This window comes from Microcebus murinus, chromosome 15, assembly GCF_040939455.1.
Source record: "Microcebus murinus isolate Inina chromosome 15, M.murinus_Inina_mat1.0, whole genome shotgun sequence".
NCBI lineage: Eukaryota > Metazoa > Chordata > Mammalia > Primates > Cheirogaleidae > Microcebus > Microcebus murinus.
In genome coordinates this window covers 8,958,549-8,984,405 of record NC_134118.1, presented here as the reverse complement: position 1 = coordinate 8,984,405, position 25,857 = coordinate 8,958,549, and positions in this window count along the sequence as shown.

The following is a 25,857-nucleotide window of genomic DNA, read 5'->3' as shown; positions in this document are numbered from 1 at the left end:
CCTGTTTCAGCCTGTTCAGCCAATGCTGCTCCAAGTTGGCATCTCATCTAATACAACATTGTTGCTTCATATCAGAGTGAAATGCCAAGATTGGATAGATTTAGATGGTGTGAAGGGTATCAATCAAGTAAACATATTGAAAGGTTCTTAAAATCAATAAGGCTGCCATCCAGCTGTCCCTGAAGTCTTCTCAGTGACTGCCTGATACCTCCTGGATTTTTTGGTTTTTAGTTTAAAGTTTGATTTCCTTTGTAATGGTTTGATAGGCTCTGTAATGCATTCTTTATCTATTCATGAGTGAAATTTAAATTCAATTAATTTAGTTTAAGTATAATCCACATTTCTCATCTGGCGTAGATCTATAACAGTTATCATTGGCCCTAGCAAATATTTGCTTAGCATCTCATATCATTAAGGTATTGAGGTGGTAGAGTCTCTGAAGGAGCACCCAAGTTTTTAATATATTGAGGAGTAAAACAAATGCAGGGTATATGCACTTAAAAAGAAACTTTATTACTGATAAAGACTAAGATGATAAATACAGTTAAGTGTGAGAGTCAAATGGATCAGATATGCAACCTTCAGAATCTGATGTACTTACAGACCCAGTGATGGCAGCATTGACTAGTGCCAAAAGGGTAGAAACTTCCCTGAGGGTCAGAAAGCAAAATGTTTGTTTTCTTTGGCAACCTGAGCCCAAGTCCTCTGTAGATGCTATATAGAAGTGTTGTGGCTTACAGTCTCAGCTGAAGTCCCAGATGTGTGAGTAAAGAAGCTTTTGAGATAGCTTTAGCTCCAGGTATTGTCAGTACTGATACACATGAGAATGAGAACCACCTAGTTGAGCCTGACCAACTACCCAAACTATAAAATAGAATAACAGAATGATGGTTGATGTTTTAACCACTGAATTTGGAGATTATTTGTTATAAAGCAATAAAAAACTAGAACATTGCAATTTATTATTTTTTTTCCTTTTCTGGCTACACTTATGTGTGATATCTTCTTGTTGCCTTGTACAAAACATGCCCAGTTGTCTTAGATGTCTCCCATCAGATCCTCCTACAGGTTCTTATGCCATCATTAAAATTTGCTTTGTAATACTATTTTCTTTTACCTTCCTATTTCTCATTTTTCTTCTCCTTCATACCATTAATAATATCATTTTGAAACTGATACCAAGATCAAACCACTGGCAAGGTGGTTCCTGCTGATAAAATTTCAAGATGTGATCAAATGATCAATACATAGAAATATGATGAAAAATTGATTTAAAACAAGTTTTCTAAGTGGGAACCATAGAAAGGAGAGGTGGTGTTCATTTGTAAATAGATTCATAATCATTGCCATCTAGCAAGACTAAAAGTGATTAAATCTTTAAAAAGGAGCTACAAGCCTTTGCCTCCAAAAGTTACAAGTCAGTATGGAATGGTAAAAGTGAATATGAAATTTAATGAAGTACAAGAATGATTCGTCAGTTTGCAATAATTTGGAGGTGACAATTTTACTTCTTTTTCCTAATAGGAAGACATTATTCCCTTCCTTTTTGCTTTCTTTTAGGCTTTCTGCCTGTGGGTGTTACATATTTTTCTCTACTTCAACTAACCATGTCTGAGCAGGACAGCTGACCTTCAAAAGTAAATACGATTAAAGCTGAACAAATCAGGTAATTACAATAAAAACATTGTTTGACAAGCAACCTCTGGACAGGATTATAGTTCTGTATACACACTACACATTCAATTAAAGTGATTAGAAATGTGGAAACTAATGCCTTTACCTAAGAATTTTTTCAGGTGCCAACGATCTACCTTCCATACTGGATTAGCGAAGACATTAGGAGAGAAGGGAAATCTCCAATGGTTTTACGCAGGTATGCTTCCCTTAAATTTGGAAAAGCATTTTTAGAACCTCAATGTTTCTTGTAATTTTTAAGCATTTTTCATTGTGTCATATTCTAACTTTTTAGATTCAAATATTATGTGTTAATGATCTATAACTATATAAAATTTTATATTTTGTATCTATGACTTGACTTATTATCTATATATTGTGCCATGTTTATATAACTATAATCACACATTCTGTGGTTTTGACCAATGGCAAATGGATTGTTGACAGTCTTCAGAGAAAATCTAACTCACTCTTATTTATTTATTTTTTCTTTTGCTTTTTTTAAAATTTCAGAATATTATGGGGGTACAAACATTTTGGTTACATGAATTGCTTTTGTACAGATTGAGTTGAGGTTATAAGTGTGTACATTACCCAGATAGTATGCATTGTGCCTGTTGGGTACAAATTCACTCATCTTCTCCTCCGCCCTCCCACCTGCTTGATTTCTGTTAAATTTTATCACCATATGTGCACATGAGTGTTCACCTATTAGTTCCAATTTAGTAGTGAGTTCATGTGGTTTTTGTTTCTCTATTCTTGTTATACTTCACTTAAAATGATGATTGTTACATCCATCTAGGTTGCTACAAAAGGCATTAATTAGTTTATGATTTTTTATGACTAATATTCCATGGTACACTTAAACCACATTTTATTAATCCACTCATGTATTGATGGGCACTTGGGTTGTTTCCACATCTTTGCAATTGTGCTGCTATAAACATTTGAGTGCAAGTGACTTTTTTACAAAATGCCTTTTTTTCCTTTGGATAAATATCCAATAGTGGGATTGCTGGATCAAATGGTAGGTCAACTTTCAGTCCTTTGAGGTTTTTCCATACTATTTTCCACAAAGGTTGCACTAGTTTGCAGTCCCACCAACAGAGTATAAGTGTTTCTTTCTCTCCAAATCCAGGCTGGCATCTGTTATTTGGGGCCTTTTTGATAAAACCTATTCTCACTGGAGATAGGTGACATTTCATTGTGGTTTTGATTTGCATTTCCCTGGTGATTAGATATGCTGAGCATTTTTTCATATGCATATCAGCCATCAGTCTATCTTCTTTTGAAAAGCTTCTGTTCATGTATTTTGCCCACTTTTTTAAAGGAATTCTTTGATGTTGTCTTTCTGACTCACTTGAGTTTTTTGTAGACTCTGATTATTAGCTCTTTATCAGATGTATAGCATGCAAATTTTTCTCCCATTCTATAGGATGTCTATTTGCTCTATTGATCGTGTCCTCGACTGTGTAGAAGCCTTTTAATTTAATCAGATCTTGTGTCTCATTTATTTATTTTTGTTGTTGTTTCTAAGATTACTTTTGGGCTCTTCTTCATAAAGTCTTTGCATAGTCTGATATCTATAAGAGTTTTCCAACCTCTTCTTCTAGAATTCTTATAGTTTCAGACCTTAGGTTTAAGTCTGATATCCATTGAGAATTAATTTTTGTGAAAGGTGAGAGGTGTGGATCCTGTTTCGGTCTGATACATGTGGCTATCCAGTTTTCCCAACACCATTTATTGAATAAGGATTCTTTACCCCAGTGTATGTTTTTGTCTGCTTTGTCAAAGATTGGATGACAATATGAGGATGGTTTTATGTCTGGGCTCTCTCTTCTGATCCATTGGTCTATGTCTCTGTTCTTGTGCCAGTACCATGCTATTTTACTATAGCCTTATAGAATATAGCTTGAATTCTAGTAGAGTGATTCTTCTCAATTTGTTCATTTTGCTTAAAGTTGCTTTGACTATTCAGGGTCTTTTCTGATTCTATGTGAAGCATAGCATTATTTTTTCTAGATCTGCAAAAAATGACATTGGTAATTTAATGTGGATTGCATTGAATCTGTAAATCACTTTGGGTGGTATAACAATGTTGAGTCTGCTAATCCATGGGCATGATTTGTTTTTCCATTTGTTTATATCCTCTGAGATTTACCCTTGTTTTTTTTTAAATAGTGACAATAATAACATCTTAATAAATGAGCCAATTGCAATTGACCTTATAATTTTATTTTGTCATATTTAACATTTTAGTTTTAATATTTTTATTTTTTGCTTTTTTCCATGAAAGTACACAATGGAAAATATATATTTAATTGAAATTTTATCAACACAGGAAAATATAGTCAAACCATATAATTTCATTCCTTTAATCCCCAACCAGCATTATGATTTTCATTTGAAGAAAAAAACTTCTTCATTTTGTCTGGATTCTGTTATTATAACTTGACATTGTTCAAAGTTACTGTAAATTCTTAAAATATTCATGGCTGGTGCAGATACAGTTATAGAGATATTCCTTTCAAAAATAGGTTATTCAGGTTGAGATGATGGTGATGGGCCAATATGGACTTTTATTAGATGGTCCTAAGTACAAAGAAATGGGTTATTCAGGTTTATAAGTGAATTATCCCAGGATTCACTTTTTATAAGAATCATTACTTTACCACCAATTTCCTGGAAAATTTGAGAACTACTGATAAAGAATAAAACTACTGGTAAAGAATTTACACAAATGTCACAAATTCTAAGATTAGTCATCTGGAAGTAACAGCAGCCTTTTCTCTTAACTTAAATTTTTTCAGTAAATAAGTTCCTTATATGAATTTTTATGTAATCAAGATAAGTGTTTGCTAATGTTTTGAATTTATTTTCTTGTTACTGTGTAAAACATATCTCACCAATTTGATTGTTAGTTGCTGGTAAGTGAAACCAGCATCTTCTTTTTCTTTCATAATCTACGCATTTCCAATAGGACACAATCAGGGTTCTGAGCCCAGATCTGTGTTTTATTGATTCTGTTACCCTGAGTAAGTGATGATATTTCTTTGGCTTGAGAAGCCTTATTGCTAATACACACATAATATTTTCTGCTAGACCTATCACACAGTTTGTTTCATTAATTGAGGCAACATATTTGAAACTACTTTGTAAACTGTAAAGTGCTATAAAACCATGTTGCGATCATCGTGGTGCTATACACATTTAATAAATGCCTAAAATATGAATGACTACTTTTCACAGTGGATGTGTATATTAACTCTTAATTTGAAATTTAATTGCAACCATCAGGGGCTGTTTAAAATATCTCCTGCTAACTAGTTGGGTGATCTTAGATAAGCCCCCTCTTTTTGCTCAGTTGTATCAATAAAATAGAGCTGAAAAAACATTTAATTATATTCAAATGTGACTGTGAATATAAAATAATGCAATGCCTATATCAGTGTTTATGTATCAGTACATAACTATATAATATTATTAATCAAAATTACATTTTCTAACATTTTATCATAAAAGTTTTTAAACATACAGTAAACCTCTATGTACTTTCCACCTAGTTAATATTTTATTGTACTCCCTTTATCACATATGCATCCATTCATCAATCCATCAAGACTTTTTTCTAATAATAATAGAGTTTTTTATTTTGATGGACCTTAAATAGTATATAATCCAGTCTCTTCCTCTTATAGATGCTAAAACTGAAGGACACAGAGGCAACCCACAAACTATATGCTTCCCACAGTTGAAACTTGCCTTTTTGGAATTTTGGTATTTTTTTTTTTTTTTGAAACAGAGTCTCGCTTTGTTGCCTAGGCTAGAGTGAGTGCCATGGCGTCAGCCTAGCTCACAGCAACCTCAAACTCCTGGCTCAAGCAATCCTCCTGCCTCAGCCTCCCAAGTAGCTGGGACTACAGGCATTCGCCACCATGCCCGGCTAATTTTTTGTATATATATTAGTTGGCCAATTAATTTCTTTCTATTTTATAGTAGAGACGGGGTCTCGCTCTTGCTCAGGCTGGTTTCGAACTCCTGACCTCAAGCAATCCGCCTGCCTCGGCCTCCCAGAGAGCTAGGATTACAGGCGTGAGCCACCGTGCCTGGCCTTGGAATTTTGGTATTTTTTAACAGGCATTTAAGCTTCAGCTACATTACCAAAATCATTTCAAGTATAAACAAGAATAAAGGAGTTTTTCCATATTTATACTATATCTTGGATTTTCTATGTAGAGAGAACTGTATGTGGAGCATCAAAATTCATTCCTGCATCCCAGCAAGCAATGCATCCACGTTTCCGTGACAATCCCTTTCTCCTAACCCTTCCCATCACTCAGCTAAGTGTTAGGCTGTGAAAAATTGCATCTGCCAGAAATGTAAAAATAATTATGCCCACCTTGGTCTTTTCTATTTAATAATTTGGGCCATGGATTGGTAACCTTTGTTTTGCCTACTGTGCAGTCACAAATTACTTTTATAGATCAAGAGAACTTGAACTTTCAAAAGTGCTGTTTTGGCTTAAAATGTTATGATTTAGATTCTATTTATATAAGAAGAAACTAGTGACAAATATAATAAGCATTTTTACATTTCTCATTAAAATTGTTGTCTCAGCATAGAGTTTCTTATTTTAAAATAGTAGGAAAGTTATAGAAAACTGACTACATGTGTAGATATTACAGAGTTAAATCGTCATTAAAGAAATAATCCAGGCCTTTTAAAGTCATGTAAATGGTCTGTAATCTCATCAAATTATCACTTTGATCACTTGCTGTATGTGGATTTCAGGAGATTCATTTCGGGTCCTTTAAATCATATTCAATTCTATGTTATAATATTTGGAAAGTTAAATAATGGTGCTGCTTTTTCATTAAACTAGAAAAAGCTAATGCATTTTCAAATATCAATTGAAAGGTGACATGAGATAAACATTCTAGATTACTATTGTTTTTATTCCAGGTTATTGGCCTAAGAAGAAATAGAAAGTCCATATAAACATGAAAAGACTGCCTGCCGCTAAACTATTACTAGTTTAATTGTTAATTATCTATAGTTTAATTGTTTATTATTTAATAATTTCAAATATAACTTAATGTTTTGACTTAGCTTTTTTTTAGCCAGGGCAGGCTTTAATATTTGATAATTGGTTCAGTGTCATGAAATAGTTTCTTCATATAAAAGCAACTTCATACGACACATAAGCCATTCTTACACACTCTTCACTGTTGCAATTAAAATGTTTGAAGTGTAAAGGATCTACTTGAAGATTTGTTTCCTTTATTTTCTCATCTGCTAAGTGCAATATAATCATTTGTCAGAACATTTTCTTAATTTCTTCAAAATAGCTAAACTCATTTTCCTCATAACTCCCCAAATATTCCCACAAAGTAAGTAAATACTGTGGATTATTGATCTCATTTTGCTTTTGGGAAAATTAAGGTATTAGCATGGGTCAAGTGATTATGCCAAGAATTATCTATAAAATTCATGGAAAATCATTTTTAAAAGCCAATCTCTGACACTCAGAGTATTGTGCCATTATGTTTCAACACATACATCATAAAACTAACCAATTTCATGTATTTTAGAAGCACCATTCAAGAAAAGCAGCATGATCCTTCATGACAACACTAAATCTGTTTTTCTCCTAGCTCAGAGCATGGTGTTTATCTTTTAAAAAGAAAAGGCAAATGGAAAAATGGTTTTGGAATTACAAAATGTGAGGCAATGAATGAATAACAGCATGAAGGAACAAGAAGTGAAAAGGCGATCTGAGTGCATCACTCTTAGCCAATGCATTCAGTCGTGGATTGTGAAAGGTACGTTATTTTGCATCTGTGATGGTTAATTTTTTGTGCCAGCTTGACTGGGGAAGGGGATGCCTAGATAGTAGGTAAAATGTTACTTCTAGGTGTGTCTGTGAGGGTATTTCCAGAAGAGATTAGCATTCGAATCGGTAGACTAAGAAGACAGCCCTTGTCAATATGGGGGGGGGGGGAGGTGCTTACTCAGTTCGTTAGGGCCTGAATTTGGTACAAAGGTAGAGCAAGGCTGAAGTTGCTGTCTCTGAGCTGGGACTTCCACTGGTGCTACTGCTTCTCAGGCCCTTGGTCTTGGAATGAGACTTAGACCATCAGCCGGTCCCAGCGTTCAGTCTTCATACTTAGACTGGGACTTACATTACTAGTTCCCCTGGTGCTCGGCCCTTTGGGTTTGGACTAGAAATTCACCACAGACTCTTCTGGGTCTCTACTTCGCAGTTGGTAGATTGCGGGACATCTCAGCCTTCGTAATCATGTGAGCCAATTATTTATAACAGAACCTTTTGTGGGTTCTGTTTCTTTGGAAAACCCTGACTAATGCAACATCGGTAACAGGGTTTTCCCTCCCACTTTCTCTTGTTTTATTTGCATTAATGGTAAAGAGAAAGGGCAAAACTGACTACCTTTCACTTCGTACCTTCTGGTCCTGCCTGTGGAAAACTCTCCACTAAGGCTATAGCAAGGGCTGAAAGGAAATGGTGACAGAAAGTAGTCGTGAATTTCTGTCATGATGATGGCTGAACCCCATTTCTAACACGACCCTCTGAAAGTTGGAAAACCTGTATTCCTCACAATGCCACACTGTTTAATAAGATGAATGATGAGAAATGACACCCAAGGAAGGGAAATTCCTGGAACAGAGTCCTTGATTATCTCTCTGTTTGTCAGGTTCCTCCATTCCAGAATCATACAAGAACTTTGAAAGGGTGGAGTAGCACTTAGGAAATGAAGGCTAACTGCTTTTATGTTTTTCATTTCTCTGTTTAGTGCCACATAGCAGTTTTCTCTCTCTCACTTTGTGATGGAAGACATCTGGGCATTGGCCAACGCAGCATCCCTAACTGAGTTCTTGCAACACAATTTCCTTGGGAAATACTATTTGTTTCTGTAGAGCCCGCTTACTCTGTTTGGTTCAGTGCAATAGAAACAAAAACATTGCTAATTGATCTGTTTGCAATTTTATTCTGGTTCACAGCTCTAAGAAATACATCCCAGAAACCTTTGAATGTAGAATATTAATCAGCCTTAAGCTTTCATATTTATCCTAAATTCAAAGCACTCATGACACAAGATATTTTATGCCTGCCGCACACCACTTATGATCAACTTAAGTTTCCAATTACCCTTCAAGTTTGTTTGCTTTTTAGATTTATTATAATGCATCACCTTTGGAATTTTGACAAAATGCTCTTTATTTGTTTAGTGCCAGGTGCCTTGCTGGCCTGCAGGGCTCAGTGGTGGATGTGACGTCATCAGGAAAGTGCGCGCTGGGATGTCATAGATAGGAAAGGGGAATCTACATCTTGACTGAGAATATGAAAACAAAACATGATCTCACTTTCACTCTTACAGCCTTTACCTGGGGCTTTCAGCATGACGTTATGACCTATATAGCTTGACTGTACTCTATCTCTGGATATCAACTTTGATCAAATATTTTCTTTTGTGTAATGAAGACTAGCTTTTGCAATACATTTTACCTAACTTCTGGAAGGTAGGAAAGTTTTTTACTTACCTTTAAGAAAAAAATACTCTCTTCCAGTAGCTATGCAACATCTATTTACATATGCCACAAAATTGTGATATTTGAGGGGAATAAAGGATTCTTACTTTCTGCTTTCATTTTGTTCCTCTTTGTTCAATAAATTCAGCTGCTTACAAAGTGGCTGCTTTTTATCTGATTATTTTTAGCTCATTCATGTGAAGAAAAGAGAATATACTTCATTACTTTAGTGATCATAATAAGTTAGAACATTGAAAATTCTATTTTGCATGAGACTTGCGCTCCAGTGTTAAGCCTGTTGCAATGGTACAGGGCTCTCCCTTGGGAACGGGCAGAGTGCCTCTTCAAGAGATTGACATGCTAAGTTCAAAGAATACCCCCTCTCCCTTCTAGATCCATCATTTCAATAAAATTGTAACTTTTGGTTGTGGTGTTCTGTTTGTTTGTTTGTCTGTTTGTTTGTTTGTTTCCAGGGCTCAGGAAGAAGTCGAACAACTTCAATTCTCTCATGATACAAGATCTTATAGGTGCTAAGTCTTCCTTATTTACAACCTGTTGATTCTAGATAAAATTCTGAGTCATAGGTGCTCTGTGAATATAGGGCAGATGATTTATCTAAATGCTTGACCCATACGACCTTTCTTCTAACGCATACAGCGAATCTGGTAAGTAGAGCCAAAGAATAGCAAACACCCAAGCTATAGAACAAAGGCTCTTTGCTTGGGAACGACATAATTAGGACCTCCACTGTCAATAAAATTTCTACGTCTAATGTGCTGCTGGTGGAATCAGCTCTGGTCACAGAACACTGTAGAGAAACCGTTTTCTGGTGGGACTGATTCCAAGTGCCCAAGGAACCCATCAGGATCTGAAATGGAAAAGCAACAAGAATATGTGAGTGGATGCTTATTTCACCAATATCTGAGAAATTTGTGCAATTTCCAGAACACTTCTGTATTAAAATAGCAATGTTTCTAAATGCTTTAAGCCCTGACTGCTCTCTTTAAATACCTAAAATTCTTACTCTCTTCTATTTCGCTGAGGCAGTCCAAACAGGATACCTCCCATTAGAGTCCCACCAGTTTTGACTCACCAATATACATACTACAAAATCTAGCTCCTACAATTCACCCTTGGTCAGGAAACTTTTTATAAGGGGTTATTTCTATAATTGTTAAAAAAAAAACACTGCATTTTGTTTTGTTTTGAGAAAATGTTATAACACTTAATATATTTTTTAAAAGTACCCTTAAGCCAAGACTCCAATTAACCCCAGTCTTGCACTAATGGTTAAGAGCCCAAGAGTTTGAATTTGCATTGTCTTCTCAAGCCTTTATTTCTTCTTGCTAACATGTGATTTGATAGTCAAGACGAAACAGACTCCTGGTTGCCAGGTGATTTTAAGAGGTTTTAAAAATATATTGCATTCAACCCACGCTACTTAGCTTTTCCCAGGCGTATTGTAAAAATACTCATCTGGGCAAATAAACTGAAAATAGAAACTTTTGTTCAGGTTAAGTCAGGTGAAAGGATCTTGCCAACAATGATGTTTTCTCCTTTTCCTTCCTTTGTACATACTTATCCTTTTCTACAAAACTTCAGTTCCACAAAGTTCTTTTTACTAGAAGAATCTTCCTCTTCCCAAAGTGTGATGAGTTTAACACATCAATATTGCTACCAAGAAAAAAAGATTCCAAGGTAAACTAAGAAATCAAATGGTCAACCAATGAATAACAGTGAAGGAATGGCATGATAAACTCTTGAATATTGGAAAAAAAGAAACAAGTTTATTTCCTGCAGCCTTTCTTCACGGCTTTAGTCAGTTTTCCTTTATTGTGACTGTGCTAGGTGGGTGGTGGATAATCCATGCGAAATGTTCCAAATTTAATTGACCAAAGAATATTTTTTCAAGAAATATCTTAGATATGCAGTGTTTTTCAGAATGATACTAGGAAAGACTTGATCACAACTCAGCATAGTGTTTTATTTCCACTATTAACAGCTTACACATGTGCAGTTTAATTTTTTCCCTTTCATGTTCAGTAGATTCTTGCAAGTGTAAGTGGTTGCCCAGCGCTCATTTCTACATACCTCCAGAAGGACATGTAGGGGCTGCTGTTTCAGAATTCTGAATGGTGCAAGAGAACAAGGTACACCCAGAGCTGATGGTCTCTCAAACCTGATTTGTGCTAGCAGAGTACTGTGGATTACAAATATGAGTATAGTTTATCTACCACTTTTCCTTAGTCAAGGTATAAAATTGATAATCTTTCATTCTCTTAAGAAAACAGTCAACATGTACATACACATAATTCACTTTTGCAGCTCATCAGAATACCACTTACAATATTCCAATTGATAACTATTTGTGTTCAAACACCTGGCATGTTGGTTGGGTGTTGGTAAATGAAAAACACTTATGCTGCCCTTAAGCTAAGTCTCGGAAGCAAATTCGGGGGGGAATTATAGTTGACTTTCTTTAGCTTAATAGCTCAAGGAAATAGATTTCACTATGTCTTCAAAACATGTGTTTCTCAACTATTGGTTTATTTTTGTTTTTGAGACAGGATCTTGTTCCGTTGCCCAGGCTGGAGTTCAGTGGCGCCGATCATGGCTCCTTACAGCCTCCAACTCCTGGAGTCAAACGATCCTCCTCCCTTAGCCTCCCTTGTAGCTAGGACTACAGTTGTGTAGCTCCATGCCTGGCTAATGTTTTTATTTTTATTTTTTATGGAGATGGGGTCTTCCTATGTTGCCTAAGCTAGTCTTGAACCCTGGCCTCAAGCAATCTTCCTGCCACAGCCTCCCAAAGTGCTGGGATTACAAGCATGAGCCATTGCACTCAGCCTCAGCTATTGATTTAGATTAGATAAAGTCAAAATGCCTAGTCAAAAGCCATTTGTTTTTATTAAACATTGTTGTTTTGGTCTCATGGGATGGAAGTGTGCTGGCCCTTCCTTCCAATGAGGATTGCACATAGATTTACCATTTCTTTTTTTTTAAAAAAGTAAGCCTATATGACATCTAAATTGATTTAAAGGAAAATTATATTGAAATATTGCACTAACAATGGCAGTTAGGGTCTATGGAAGATTGGGAGGCTGAGGCAGGAGAATTGCCTGAGCCCAGGAATCTGAGATTGCTGTGAGCTAGGCTGATGCCATGGCACTCTAGCCCAGGCAATAGAGTGAGACTCTGTCTCAAAAAAATAAATAAATGAATAAATAAATAAATGGTTTATTGATAGATAAAGAAAAAGTCAAATAATTATTAAATCTCTTTTATTCCTCCACATAATGTATCTGATGTCACTTTAATTAGAGGACAATATATAAATCATTTAAACTTCTATTTAACACTTTCTTCACAATCAGGGAAGGGAAGGGAATTGGAGCAGTATAATCACTTGGAACAGATTTCTTTAAAATTTTGTTTGTTGCTATGTTAAGAATGTAAAACTAGCTCAAGTATTTAGGGCAAAATAAATTCTTCAAATCTAGCTAAGCTTATGGGAGCATAAATTATAATTTAATATATTCCCAGTCCTACTGGATTCTCTAGTAATTATATTAAGGAGAATGGCTGAAAAAATAATTTCCGCTCTCCTCTTCCACATAACAATTCAAAAACAAAATCAGAACCAATGTCAGAAAGGTTTAAGAGGATGTAAGTGAGTTTCTGATTTGTTCCTAATAATAAATGTTAATCAAGAGGAATCATATAGAGTTTCCAGATTCTGTTCAAGATCTTATAAACCTAAAACTAGAATAGGATTTGGGTGATATGGAGTAAAATCCTTTTTAGTTATAAAAGCCAATTATAATGGAGAATCATATACTTGCCCAACCTGTTTTCTTTAGTTCCCTTTTCTTTGAGTTTGTGTATCTTCCATGAAACATGTCCACTTTAATTAAAGGAACTTATGCTTGGGATTTTGGAGAGTTGTCTCAGGTGCTGGTAACTTGTATTATATTGATATTGAGAGAACACTAATGCCCTTCCATTTGAAGTCATTGTTTTATGTGAGACTAGCAAAGTGGTTTATTCAATAATTCCATGAAGAAACCTATACTTTGAAAGACACTGGAGAGCATTCAGTAGCTGTATTAGGTTAAGGTTGTACTATTCCTTGTAAATTATGCAACAAAATTTGTGTGCTCATAGAAAGTCTATGAAATGTCCCAGATGTTTAACTTATTCTTAAGAGGTAATTTTAAATATTGGTGGCACTCCTTTCAACCTATTTTAAAACTTTGTAAATCAACTATATAATAACATCTTTTTCATGATCAGTGTGTTATTGATTTACTGCATCTTATCTGCAAATTGACCCCACAATACCACCACCTGTAGGATAATGTACTGGATTTTTTAAGCACCTCCCCTACACAGTGACCACTACGTAAAGCTTGGTCAGAAGAGGCTGCAGTGGGGACATTGTAGGAGGAAGAGAGATTTTCTTCCTGGTTCTAGTAGGCTTTATTTTGCTTTCTCATGCTCCTGCTACATGGTCAATAAGGTAAATGGGTAGGCCATCAGGTGCCATATTACCCCAGCTATGGTCCCAGAGCACACAGTTCCTCGGTGACTTGGCCTAGGTTTGAAATGGCCTCACCTGCACCTCTGCACACGCTCCAGGCCTCAGCTTACAGGGGCACACTGACTGTCTTGGAGAAACTGCCCACCAACCCTGACTTGCCAATGCCCATGAAAGTTGCATCAGCCTCTGCTTACCTGCAAGCCAGAAAGTTGTTTTCTGTGTCTCTCCCAGAAGGGATATCCCGTGCTGCTGGTCTCACATTTGGAACAGGACCCAGACTACCTTTGCATGCCTGCCCATGAGCCTTGTCTTCCTTATGTCCTGACAGTTTTCTTCCTGCTTATTCAACTACTACAGATCAGCTCTGGCCTGGGCAAACCAGCAAACTTCTCTGCCAGCCATGGACAGAAATCACACCATCTCCAATGATGTGGGGACTTCAGCCTTGGGGGGAGGGAGCCCATTTCCAACTTTGCCCATCCTTGAGCACTCGTGCTCATCCCTAGAGAACCCTTTAGAGTTCTACCTACATCCTTATAGTAACTTCTATCATAATTCAAGAATTCTTCATATTAAACTCCCTCTTTTACACTGCTGTGTGGTATCACTTTCTTGATTGGATCCTAACTAACAGAAGCTCAAAACAGATATCTATAATACCTCCTATTCCTCAGAGAGGCAACATATACCATAGATAACATATTACCTTAAAATATTTAAATATGAGTGAAAATATGAAAAAAATTTTAAAGAGATTTTTATTATAATGTTTACTATTAAAACAAATCTGTAAATCAGTTTAAACCAATATATGTAACCTAAACATTTGTACACCCATGATATGCTGAAAGAAAAAACAAAACAAAAACAAATCTGTAAAGTGCATATTTTCCATAACCATTATAGCTACCATAGATATGAAATTTCTCTCAAATTACAAATGTACTGTTTATTAAGATGACCACACTGACTGGATTGAAAAACAAGTGATTATGAGATTATTTTTTTAGCTTTGGTAAGGGTACTAACAAGAAAAAGTGAAGGTATGATAGTAGCAATCAAAAAATAGATAATTCTGGGGGTTGTATACTTTCTCCTGGATGAAGCCAGAAAATAATTTATGGATGATGTTGATTGAAAACTACTAACACAAACAAAAATGTCCTACAAACATAATTGACCAAACTGAAAGTCTCACAACTCTCCATTGGCAGATGTGGAATTAAAATCCCGCTTTCCTCAATCTAGTTCAATTTGTTTTTAGACTAACTCAGACATGAGAGTGGTTATGCAATAGTGTGGACAATTAAGGATGGTTTGAATATATTCATCTTGGCTCCTTTTTGAATAAATTACATTACTGTTTTAAACAACAGGTTATAGCTGAAGTCCTTCTACATACAAGGACTGGAATACCAACGTCCAAGAAAATGAGGAATCTCCATTTTTGTAACTTGCTATTAGGTATAACTGGAAATGAGTCCATGTGATGTAAAAATGTGGATTATAAAACATATAACCAGGCCGGGCGCTGTGGCTCACGCCTGTAATCCTAGCTCTTGGGAGGCCGAGGCGGGCGGATTGCTCAAGGTCAGGAGTTCAAAACCAGCCTGAGCAAGAGCGAGACCCCGTCTCTACTATAAATAGAAAGAAATTAATTGGCCAACTGATATATATATAAAAAATTAGCCGGGCATGGTGGCGCATGCCTGTAGTCCCAGCTACCCGGGAGGCTGAGGCAGAAGGATCACTCAAGCCCAGGAGTTTGAGGTTGCTGTGAGCTAGGTTGACGCCACGGCACTCACTCTAGCCTGGGCAACAAAGCGAGACTCTGTCTCAAAAAAAAAAAAAAAAAAAAAAAAAAAAAAAAAATAAAACATATAACCAAATGAAATTTCAACAGTTAGCTAGCAGATTAATTAAAGTGCACTTATTTATTCTATTGCCAACATTTTGGGTTTCAGAATCAATTAATTCTGAATATAGCGGTAATCTTTTTGATATCTTTGCCCTCTGAGTTCCTCACCCTACCTCCCAACTCTGCTTCCATGCATGACTACCCTGAAATTAAACAGAGATATTATAGAACTTCAGTTTGTGACTTAATATTTTTCCATATTCAGAAGCAGAGAGATGAAATGGCAAAAATGAAAATTCCTGACTACTAGAAAACTTTCAATTAAGAAATATATTGTGTCTAATATGAGAAGAACATTTTACCTAATATAAGTTTTTGAACACAGCTGAATAAAATACCAAGAAAAAAATTATCAAGAACAAACATGCATGGGCAAGACAAACTACATGACTCTCCTTGGACTGATTTCTCTAAAAGTAAAGTTGTGAGAATAAAGGAAGAGAACAGTGAGATGAAGGCCAAGTATTTTTCACAGTCATTAATCTTACATGGTAGTATTATGTGGGTGGCAGTCTGAAATAGTGGAAAGAACACAGACTTTAGAATATTCGGTCTCTATCCTGATGAATCAGTTTTTTTCATCTGTGTAATGTAATCTGGGAGTAATATAGCTCTATGAGATTTTTCTGAAGATTTAATAAAATAACTTACCAGGGCTGTCCGGAAAGTATCCAGCAATTTTTAATATGATGAAAAACTGTTACCTGGCTGGATACTTTTGGGACAGCCCTTGTGTATTAAAATTTTCTACCACTTCTACCACAGCTTATATGAAAGGTATACTAAATAAAGAATAAACAATTAATAAATATAGAGCAGAACATTAAAACCTATTCGATTTTACAGAGTTCCAGATCAGAAGAAAAGAATAAAATGAGTAATGATTTCTGAAATTACCATTAGAAATATTCATCTCTACACTAAATATGAATATACTTTTTAAGTTGTAAAGTGCTAATGAAATGCTACTTCTCATTCATTATAAGAACAGTATTGCATTGTCTTGTAGGATATCCTTGTCAGAAATCACTTGAAAAGTCAAAACAAAAATAATCAATTAAGTGTCCGTTACTTTAATGCATCTGTTGCTTTAAAAATAATAGAATAACATGAACATAATTGTCATACATGTCATTAAGTTGAGTGAACCTAGATTTGCTGTAGAAATAAGTAATAATGGCACGGCTATTATTACTATCATTCTTTCTGGCATTTTGGATTCATTTCAATTTTGAACTAGTAGATATGTAGCAGAGACAAGGAATAGAACAGTCATAGTAGCTCTTCTCCCCAAATCCTAAAGTTGTTTCTAGTGTCCGTTTGAGAGACATTCAAATTTGTGACTTATGTAGGGAATTCTGTGGCTCATGAAATGTGTAGATTCATTCATTCATTCAACAAGTACTGATCGACTATCTACCATGCTCCAGATTTTCAGTATAGCAATGCCCCAAACCAAGTCCCTCTCTGCATGGAGCTTGCATTCCAGTTGTGAGGGGCCTGGGTGAGGGTGGGCAGAAGCCAAAGACAGTCCAAGATAAAATGTGCTCAGGCATACAAAGGCTAAGAGGAGAAGACATTGAGCAGCAGTTTTCACTTGATCAGAAACAACTGAATGAAATAACATTTCTTTGGATATCTAAGAACAAAGAAAGGCTGTCACATCTTCTCATTTCCATTTCTTACTGTGATAAATCCAAAGCATCCACTGTGGGGCGAATCAGCCTCTTCACTGAAAAGTCCTTTTTCCTTGTCGCTGCCACCCAGTCAAGCCTGTTTCTAACAAATACATTAGAGAATGGCAAGCACATGCGTTTCCATTCTTAATTTCTTCCAAGAATGTGATAAAACAAGAAAGAATTCCCTTGTGACAATATGCATTGTTCAGTTTGGGGTGATAATGTTATTGGCACCAAAGAGCTCTTTTGTTCATCATTACACGCCTCTTCCTACACTGGGACACCTGGGTAGGGGTGGAAACTTTTAAGCAACTTCACAGAAAGATAAACCTCAATGAATCCCCTCTATAAATAGTTGGATATTTCATACTGTTGATTAAATCACTGCTAGCTGAAGGTTTCAATTTTAATAACACTTCAAATTTCAGATAGGTGCGTCTTGCCTGTGGTGAGAATTTGAAATATTTTAAAAGAGTATTCAGAATATTGAGAACTATTTTCTCAAAAGATCCAGTTGATCACACAACCAGGTTATTTGTCACTTTTCTTTATTTTTAATCCTGCAATAGAATTGATAGTCAGGTATTTGTGTGAAAACTGAAGTCAGTTGATGTAGAGTTTCTTTTCATGGACAAAATAGAATACAAGATGACTATCCAAAGTAGTGTGAACACAAGAAAAGACACTTTGAAGGAGACAACTTATATAAGCTAAAGATATTTTATTCCAAGGGTGTTTCCAGAGCTCACCCTATTTAAGAATGATGGAAGGTTAATGTGCAGAGACAAGGAAAACAGTAAAGCTAGTGCAGCCACAGTATGGAGGATCCTCAAAGAACTATAAATATGACTACAGTATGATCCAGTGACCCCACTATGGGGCATATATACGAAGAAAAGGAAATCATTTTATGGAAGGGACATCTGCACCCCTCATGTTTATTGTAGCACTGTTCACAATAGCCAAGATACAGAATCAACCTAGGTGTACAACAACAGATGAACAGATGAATAGACAAAGAAAATGTGGCATATACACAATGAAATAGTATTTGTTTATAAAAAAGAATGAAATCTTGTAATTTGTGGCAACATGGATGAAATTGGAGGACATTATTTGTGAAATAAACTAGGAACAGAAAGTTAAACATTGCATGTTCTCACTCATATTTGGAAGCTAAAAAAAGTTGATCTCCTAGAGGTAAACAGTAGAACAGAGGATACCAGAGGCCGGGAAGGGTAGAAGTGAGGGAGTATTGGGAGAGATCATAAAAGGATACGGAATTACAGCTAGATAGGAGGAATAACTTCTAGTGTTCCATAGCACTGTAGAATAACTATGGTTAATTATAATGCACTATATAGTTCCAAATAACTAGATTGAATGTTCCCAACAGAAAGAAACGATAAATGTTTGAGATGATGGATTTCCTAAATACCCTGATCCGGTCACTACACATTATATGTGTCCAAACATCATTATGTACTCCAGGAATATGAATAATTATTTTTCAATTTAAAAAATTTAAAAAAAAATTTGATATATAATATCATGTCCTAATATGCTTACCTACATAAAATCATATAAACATGTGCCTAAAAAGAATTTTTAAATAAAACATAGACTTCCTTCTATTTTTCATGGATACAGTTAATAAAATCTTGATTATTGAAAAGTATATACTATTCATATTTAGGCCAAAACTATTGCAGCTTTGTGAATTAGATTATTCTCCAGACATTAAAGGCTCAAACAAAGCACTGATAGGGGGTTGATTTTATAAATGAAAACACTAACATTTTAGCTTTTAATATTTTTAGACATTGTTATTATCAAGTGATTTGTGTATTTGTGAGCACAAATGTGCCCCTCTTCTGGATAAAGCTAACATGATTGCTAGCGGTTTAGGTGAAGTTTAAATAAAGCCATTGCCACAGTAGATGTGATAATCTTTGCCTAGTGCACTATTTAATGATAACATGTTATTCACAAGAGTAGATAATAGTTAGCTAACTTGTATTCAATTTCATGACTTAAGTAGAATACTACAAAACATTATGATTTGGTGTCACTTGCAAATTATATGTTTAGATTCATTCAAAATAGTGAGGCCTATTATTAGAGCTGTATATCTCTATAATAGTTTCCTCACTTTGTGCAATATGAACTTTACCTGACATGGTTATTACTAGATTTTTGGTTGAGCAATGATTCAGACTTAGACATTTCCTTAACCTGAAGTATCTAAGTAATCACAAGCCGTATTCTTCTGTTTTCACAATTTCTGTGAGATATTTTGTAAAAAAAAAGTATTCACTGCTGGCCTTATATTATATGTATAGTCCTAGACTCCATCAGAGGTCCTGGCAACTAGGTTTGTGTTTCAAAATACTTGCTGATTTTGAAGAAAAAAAAAAAAAAAGGTAAATTGCATGTTAAAATCATACAATAAATGGAACCTTACAAAATCTTATGTTTTTCCTGACTCATAAAATTTTGAGAAATATTTTCTCCTAGGAAAAGAAAATCCTAAAATAGAGCATAATAAAATCAAACTTAAGATAATTCTTGTGTTAAGATTTATTTTGTACTTATTTGGGGAAAAGGTGATAAATTTATATATTTATTATTTTTCTGCTGTAGGCAGTGCTGGACTGCAGTCACAAATAAACCCTGAAATCTCGTCGGTAGACCAAGACAATGATTACTCGCCCCCATTGTTTTCAGATGGTGGATCTGGTAGCTTGCCTGGGCAGCTGTCCATCACGGAGTGACTAGGGTTTTCCACTATTCCAACGTATGGTTCAGCCATCCCAGAATCCTTTTTGTCCAAGGTTGTTTCCAGAACTTTCTTTGTATTGCACCCACTTAGTCCTCCACAGAGCCAAATTCTATTAACAGGTATGCTTTAAGTAAGATTCAAAGCATATAGAAGAACATGTATATGAATGTGCATGTGTGTGTATGTCTGTTTCTAACCACATTAGATAACAGGTGGATCTGTCATATACTTTTAAAATAACTGCAAGCTATTCCATGATATCAGCCTATTATTATTTTAGTCTTTCCAATAATAATCCCAAACTATGCTTATATGAACATCCTTGAACACATTTCTTCATATACATTTTCAAATGTATTTTTAAGCTAATGTTCTTGGTCTAATGGTATGTGCATGTTAAAATTTTGTAAATAATCCTAACTTTCCCTATAATCAAGTTGCACCAATTAACATTTCCACCAATAATTTGTGAGGTGCCTATTTCCTCAAACTAGTCTAGATAGCACTTTGCTTTGTCAAGTTGTTCCTGATAGGTTAAAAAACTGTTTATTTATACTTTATATTTTAATTAACTTTATAAAATCATAACTGATTTTAGCATAATTTCATGGGTTCATTACACATGGATCTCTTCTTAAAAATTCATGTCATTTGCCTATTTTTCCGTTAAGTTATTGGGCATGCTGTTATTTTGCCTACCCAATACCTGTGTGTTCTCATTTTTATTCTACACACACACACACATACACACATACATAAAATTGAATAATTTTATTCAATTGTTGATTGATTGATGATTTATAAATGATTTTTATTAAAGATCACTGTTAACATTTTTTGTGCCCTTTGTATAACAATTTTCCCATTTGTTATTTTAAATATTATTTTGCTTATGGTTTGTTGACCGATGGAAATGTTTCATTGTTACAAGAATTTATCAATATTTTCACTCTATTTGATTAGAATATTGTTTTTCTAGTTAAAAAATATTTTCTTATCCCATTTATTCTTTCAGTAATGTGTTTTCTTCCAGTACCTTTATGATTTGATGTTGTATTTTTAAATCAACTACAGAGACTTTAGAACTGTACTTACAACGAGGAAATTTGGGGATTCATCATTTCACAAGTGATTTTAAGGCAAATTCTATTATACTAAAAATATCTCCATGTGGACCTGGGTGTACCTTGACTTTCTATTCTCTCCACTGAGCTATTCACTTACTATCACTAAATGGTTATTGTAGCTCTACAATACTTTAATGTTTGGTAAGTGAGCTCACCAATCTAAGTGGTTTAAGTTTTTGTTGACTATTCTTTAACATTTTTCCTACAATTTGTACTTTAGATGGTTGCTATAGCTAAAAGCAAAACACTAAGGATCATTTTATTTGTCATATTCAATTTATACATTAAATCAGAGATTTTGTCTTTAGAATAAAAAGTTGTCAAATTATACATTTTATGCTAAACTAGAGGTTATTTTAAAATATACCATGTTTCATGCAATCTGAATTTAAACTTTATAAAAGACTTATATGTATGCAAATAGTATTGTACTTTCTGTTCCAATATCCTATAAATATCAAATATGCATTTATTTTTAAAGTCCAACTTCTTTTTTATTTCTATAATGTGGTTATATATTTTATGATCTAATAAGTATCAATTCTTTTAAAATCTCATAAATATATCAAATAATTCTTCCTGTTTTCATTCAGCTGTGATAACATATAAAATTTTCTTTCCTTAAGATAGACCACTGCTTTCCTTTTCAGAATTTTAACCTTTGTATTCCTCTAAATTATATCTCCAGTTTGATATTTCATTAACAAATGCATTTTCAATGGCCTTTATTAAAGATTTTTTTTTTTTTTAGCATATCTTGTCTTTTCTTTGATAAAGGCCCTACAGTGTAAAAAGACACCTCATTCCTATTTTTCCAGGAACCTTCTGGTTTTCCTTAGCCCTCTGGTTTTCTTTATAGAAATTCTCCTCCTTATTTTCTTCTGTTTCTTTCTTCTCAACTTCTTTTATTCATTCTCATAATCCAGTAAGAGAATTATGGGCTGAGTATTTGATACTTACAAAATAATTTCTTCATTTAAATTAGGATGTTCTTTCTAAAAATAAGTAAATAAAAATTAAAATGCTAAGGATTTTTCTTCTTCTCTTGTATGAGTAGAAAGAAAAATAATAATTATGATAAATATAAAAGTGTTCTTCAATATAACAGTAGAGAGAAAAAATATTAAAATACTTTCTAATATGAGTAGGGAGGGAAAGAATATCTTTATGATAAAAAGGCTTGGGTTCATGGGAAGGCTTTACCAAGGTTAAGGACCTAGTCCTTTGTTTCTTAGGTTTTGAATTCAAGACAGAATCAATGACAATTTTGCAGTAAGGAGTATTCCATGATATGTGTGGAATCAAGATTGCTGGGATTAATATTCCCAGGAACATGACAGAGACGTTTTATAGGTGAACATCTGTAGTTGATGCTATCCATGCTTCCTTCCCCAGCTATAGCGAGGGTTGACTGATAATAACTTATATCCATCCCGTTCTCTGGAGACTTGTCCTGAACTATAGGAAAGGGGTGATAAGGCTATGCCACCTTACCACTCTTTCTCTTCCTAGAGCTGAAAACTTATTGGCTTGGTTAGAAGAGTCCTGTGGCTCCCTTGTCTTAAGGTTGGATTAACTCTGGGTAAAATTTAGCTTCAAAACTTACCATGGGGTCAATCTGAAGCTACTCCCCAGATGAAGGCATATTCTCACTAGCCTTTTCCCTGTACCCAATCCTGCTACCCTGAATCCACTTCTTCTTAAACAAGTGCACTTAAATCGCATACATATAGGGACAACAACTATGTTACTTTTGAGTCCCCCAGTGAGCCCATACCTTCTTGCATTCATCCCCTGTGTAGTCCTCTCCTCAATTTGCTTTGAGCCTGGCATACTCCTCGCTTTGACCTATGGGACATTAGCAAGCATGATGCAGAAGCTTGATAAGTCCTCATGCATCAGTATGTGTCTGCTTTGAATGCTCCTTCTTGGAACCTAGTTGTTCTCTGTGAGAAGCCCAAAGCACATGGAGGAGTCATGTGGAAGAGAGATGAGGCTTCCTAAAAAGCTTCCAGTGAGCTGGCTGCAGATAGCCAGCACTAACTGCCAACCAAGTTTAGGAGCTATCTTAAATTTCGAGTCCAGTCAGGTGATATCACAGGAATAAAAAATCCCTCCAGCCAAACCCAGATGATGCAAGATATTAAAATCACCATTATTTTAAGCTACTGAGGTTAAGAGTGATTTGTTACATAGCAATAGATAGCTGTAAAAGAACCCGATTTAAGAAATCACAAAATTAGAACACATGGATTAATAAAATGGAATATTTTCTTCATGATGTGGTAGAACCTTGACAATCATTTCTGCTTTACCCTGTATTAAATTCTCCTACTCACCAGAATTCATGTTTTCCAGTTTCTCTTTCACAGAGGAATGGTTAGCTTTCTCAATTTCTCCTCATCATTATTGCTTACCAGTCAATTCATGTTCTGTTAGTGCATTTTCATGTTTAGTTTCCAAAACTTGAAATTACTTTATTTTAGTTTTATCTTAAGAATTTCTGCCTGACTCTTGAGAGTGAGCAGTAAATCATACCCTGTTGTCAATGTAAAGTGGTTATCCTAAGAAAGCTTCTCATAGGCGGTGAATAGTCTACCATAGTTGGGGCTTGTTCAGATTAACTTCTGAGATGGCACTCGCTGTCCACAGCTTTATATTTGGTTAAACAACAAAAGCTTGCTACTCAGATCTATATTTTTGTTACATTAATCTTGTTTTTATTCTGGATTATGCAACCATTTTTATTCCTAAGCACTTTTCAGATAGGGGAATTATGAGTCAGTCATAGTTATGTTTCCTTTTTCTCAAGGAAATAGTAAGGAAAAAATCCATTCCAATACATTAACAATTCTAACAAGTTTGTACGTCCACATAAAAACACATTTTAATATGCCAATATATGTATAACTATATACATATCTATATTTCATGTGTGTACATATACGTACATATATAAATGTATATAATTAAATAAATATAGGTATACTTTTTCTATTTCATACAGTCTTTTTAAATTTTCTCATATCAACTCTATTATATCTAAATATCTGTAATATATTATCCACAATTGGGGGCTGAATACAGCCTAAAAATCTCCAATAACTGCAACATATTTTTAACCCACATAATCTAAATGATGAACAACAAATAATCACTGTAAGATTGTTCTACAAGCATGAACTTGTACTAAAAGCACAACCCTACTTAGGAACAAAGAAAGCACTGTGAGATTCTTTTTTAAACAGGAGTTGAAGTAGTAAACAAGTCTTTAGACATATTTTTCCCCTCAGACAAAGCTTCTGTTGCCACATTATCTTGTCAACTCGTATGAGGTTTAGATAGATCAATACTTATATAGGTAACTTCTAAGGAACACCTGGCCTTCCAGGAGGTGACATGTTAATTAAATAGATAGCATTCTTTTTCCTCATGTATAATTGCTTAAATTTAGGTGCTTCTTTCAGATTCTTTAGTCTCTGTTTTAAATACTTTTGTGAGCTTGAGGGTTAGAGCCATCCGAGAAACTAGTACAATGTAATATTTTGGAAGTATTATTAGTGACATTTTTGCTGAAGAAAAAGAGAAAATGCAAATTTTTCCTTTGATCTCATTTGGTCTTTCTGCATTCCTAGCTCACCACATAAGTAGGATGTGTGTTTCTGAGTGTTAAAACAGATATTTCGTAACTTAATTGGCTTTCGGAAAATACAATGAAAGACCTTATCTAATAACCAGAGTTGCACTTTAGTGATTTCCTAAGCCAGGATGTCAGTTCTGGCTAGTTTACAGATCTTCAGGGTAGGAACAGCCTGGAATTGGTAACCACAGCCCCACCGTGAGAAAATCACCTTTAATCCAACCAGGAAAAGTTTATTGCTCCTGTCTGCAGAACCAGGCAAGAGAAGGGACCTGACCTTTAATGTGTTATTGATTAAAATAAGTTTTGTGGTAGGCATAAGACAAAAGTTATAAATAGAGCACACATTTTGGGTCTTTGTCCACTTATTTTCATATTTACTTGTACTCTTTTTTTAACTCAAAGCTAATTTTATTTCCAATACAATGTAAACACTTTGTTTTAAGGGCGAATAACTTATTTGCTTTCCTACGCATGTCTTATTTTTGGTTTTTGAAGATTTTATCCCCTACTCATAGACAACAAATGAAAAAAGTATACAAATAGGAAAGAAAAAGGTAGCTGTCTATATATTCTTTAGCATGAGGCATATTGGCCTTGTGTTAAATTAATTTGTTTCTGTATATATACTTTATTATTTTATAAAATTTGCATGTATAACCTAGATTTTATGAGTATATATTGTGTCCTTATCCACTTATTTTCTTATTTATTTAATGTTCTCTTTGAAAGAAATTCAGTGCTAGTTTTATTCCAAATAAAATGGGTAACTTTTTATTTTTAAGGAGGAAAATAACATTTACTTTCGTCACATGCAAAGAATGCGCAGTTATATATGATAAGTGTATCGCTTATATAGCATATAGAGATTCTGTAAATAAGTATATATGTAATTGATAATAGATTTCTTTTATTTATATATTTTCAAGTATATATTGGAATATTTGTC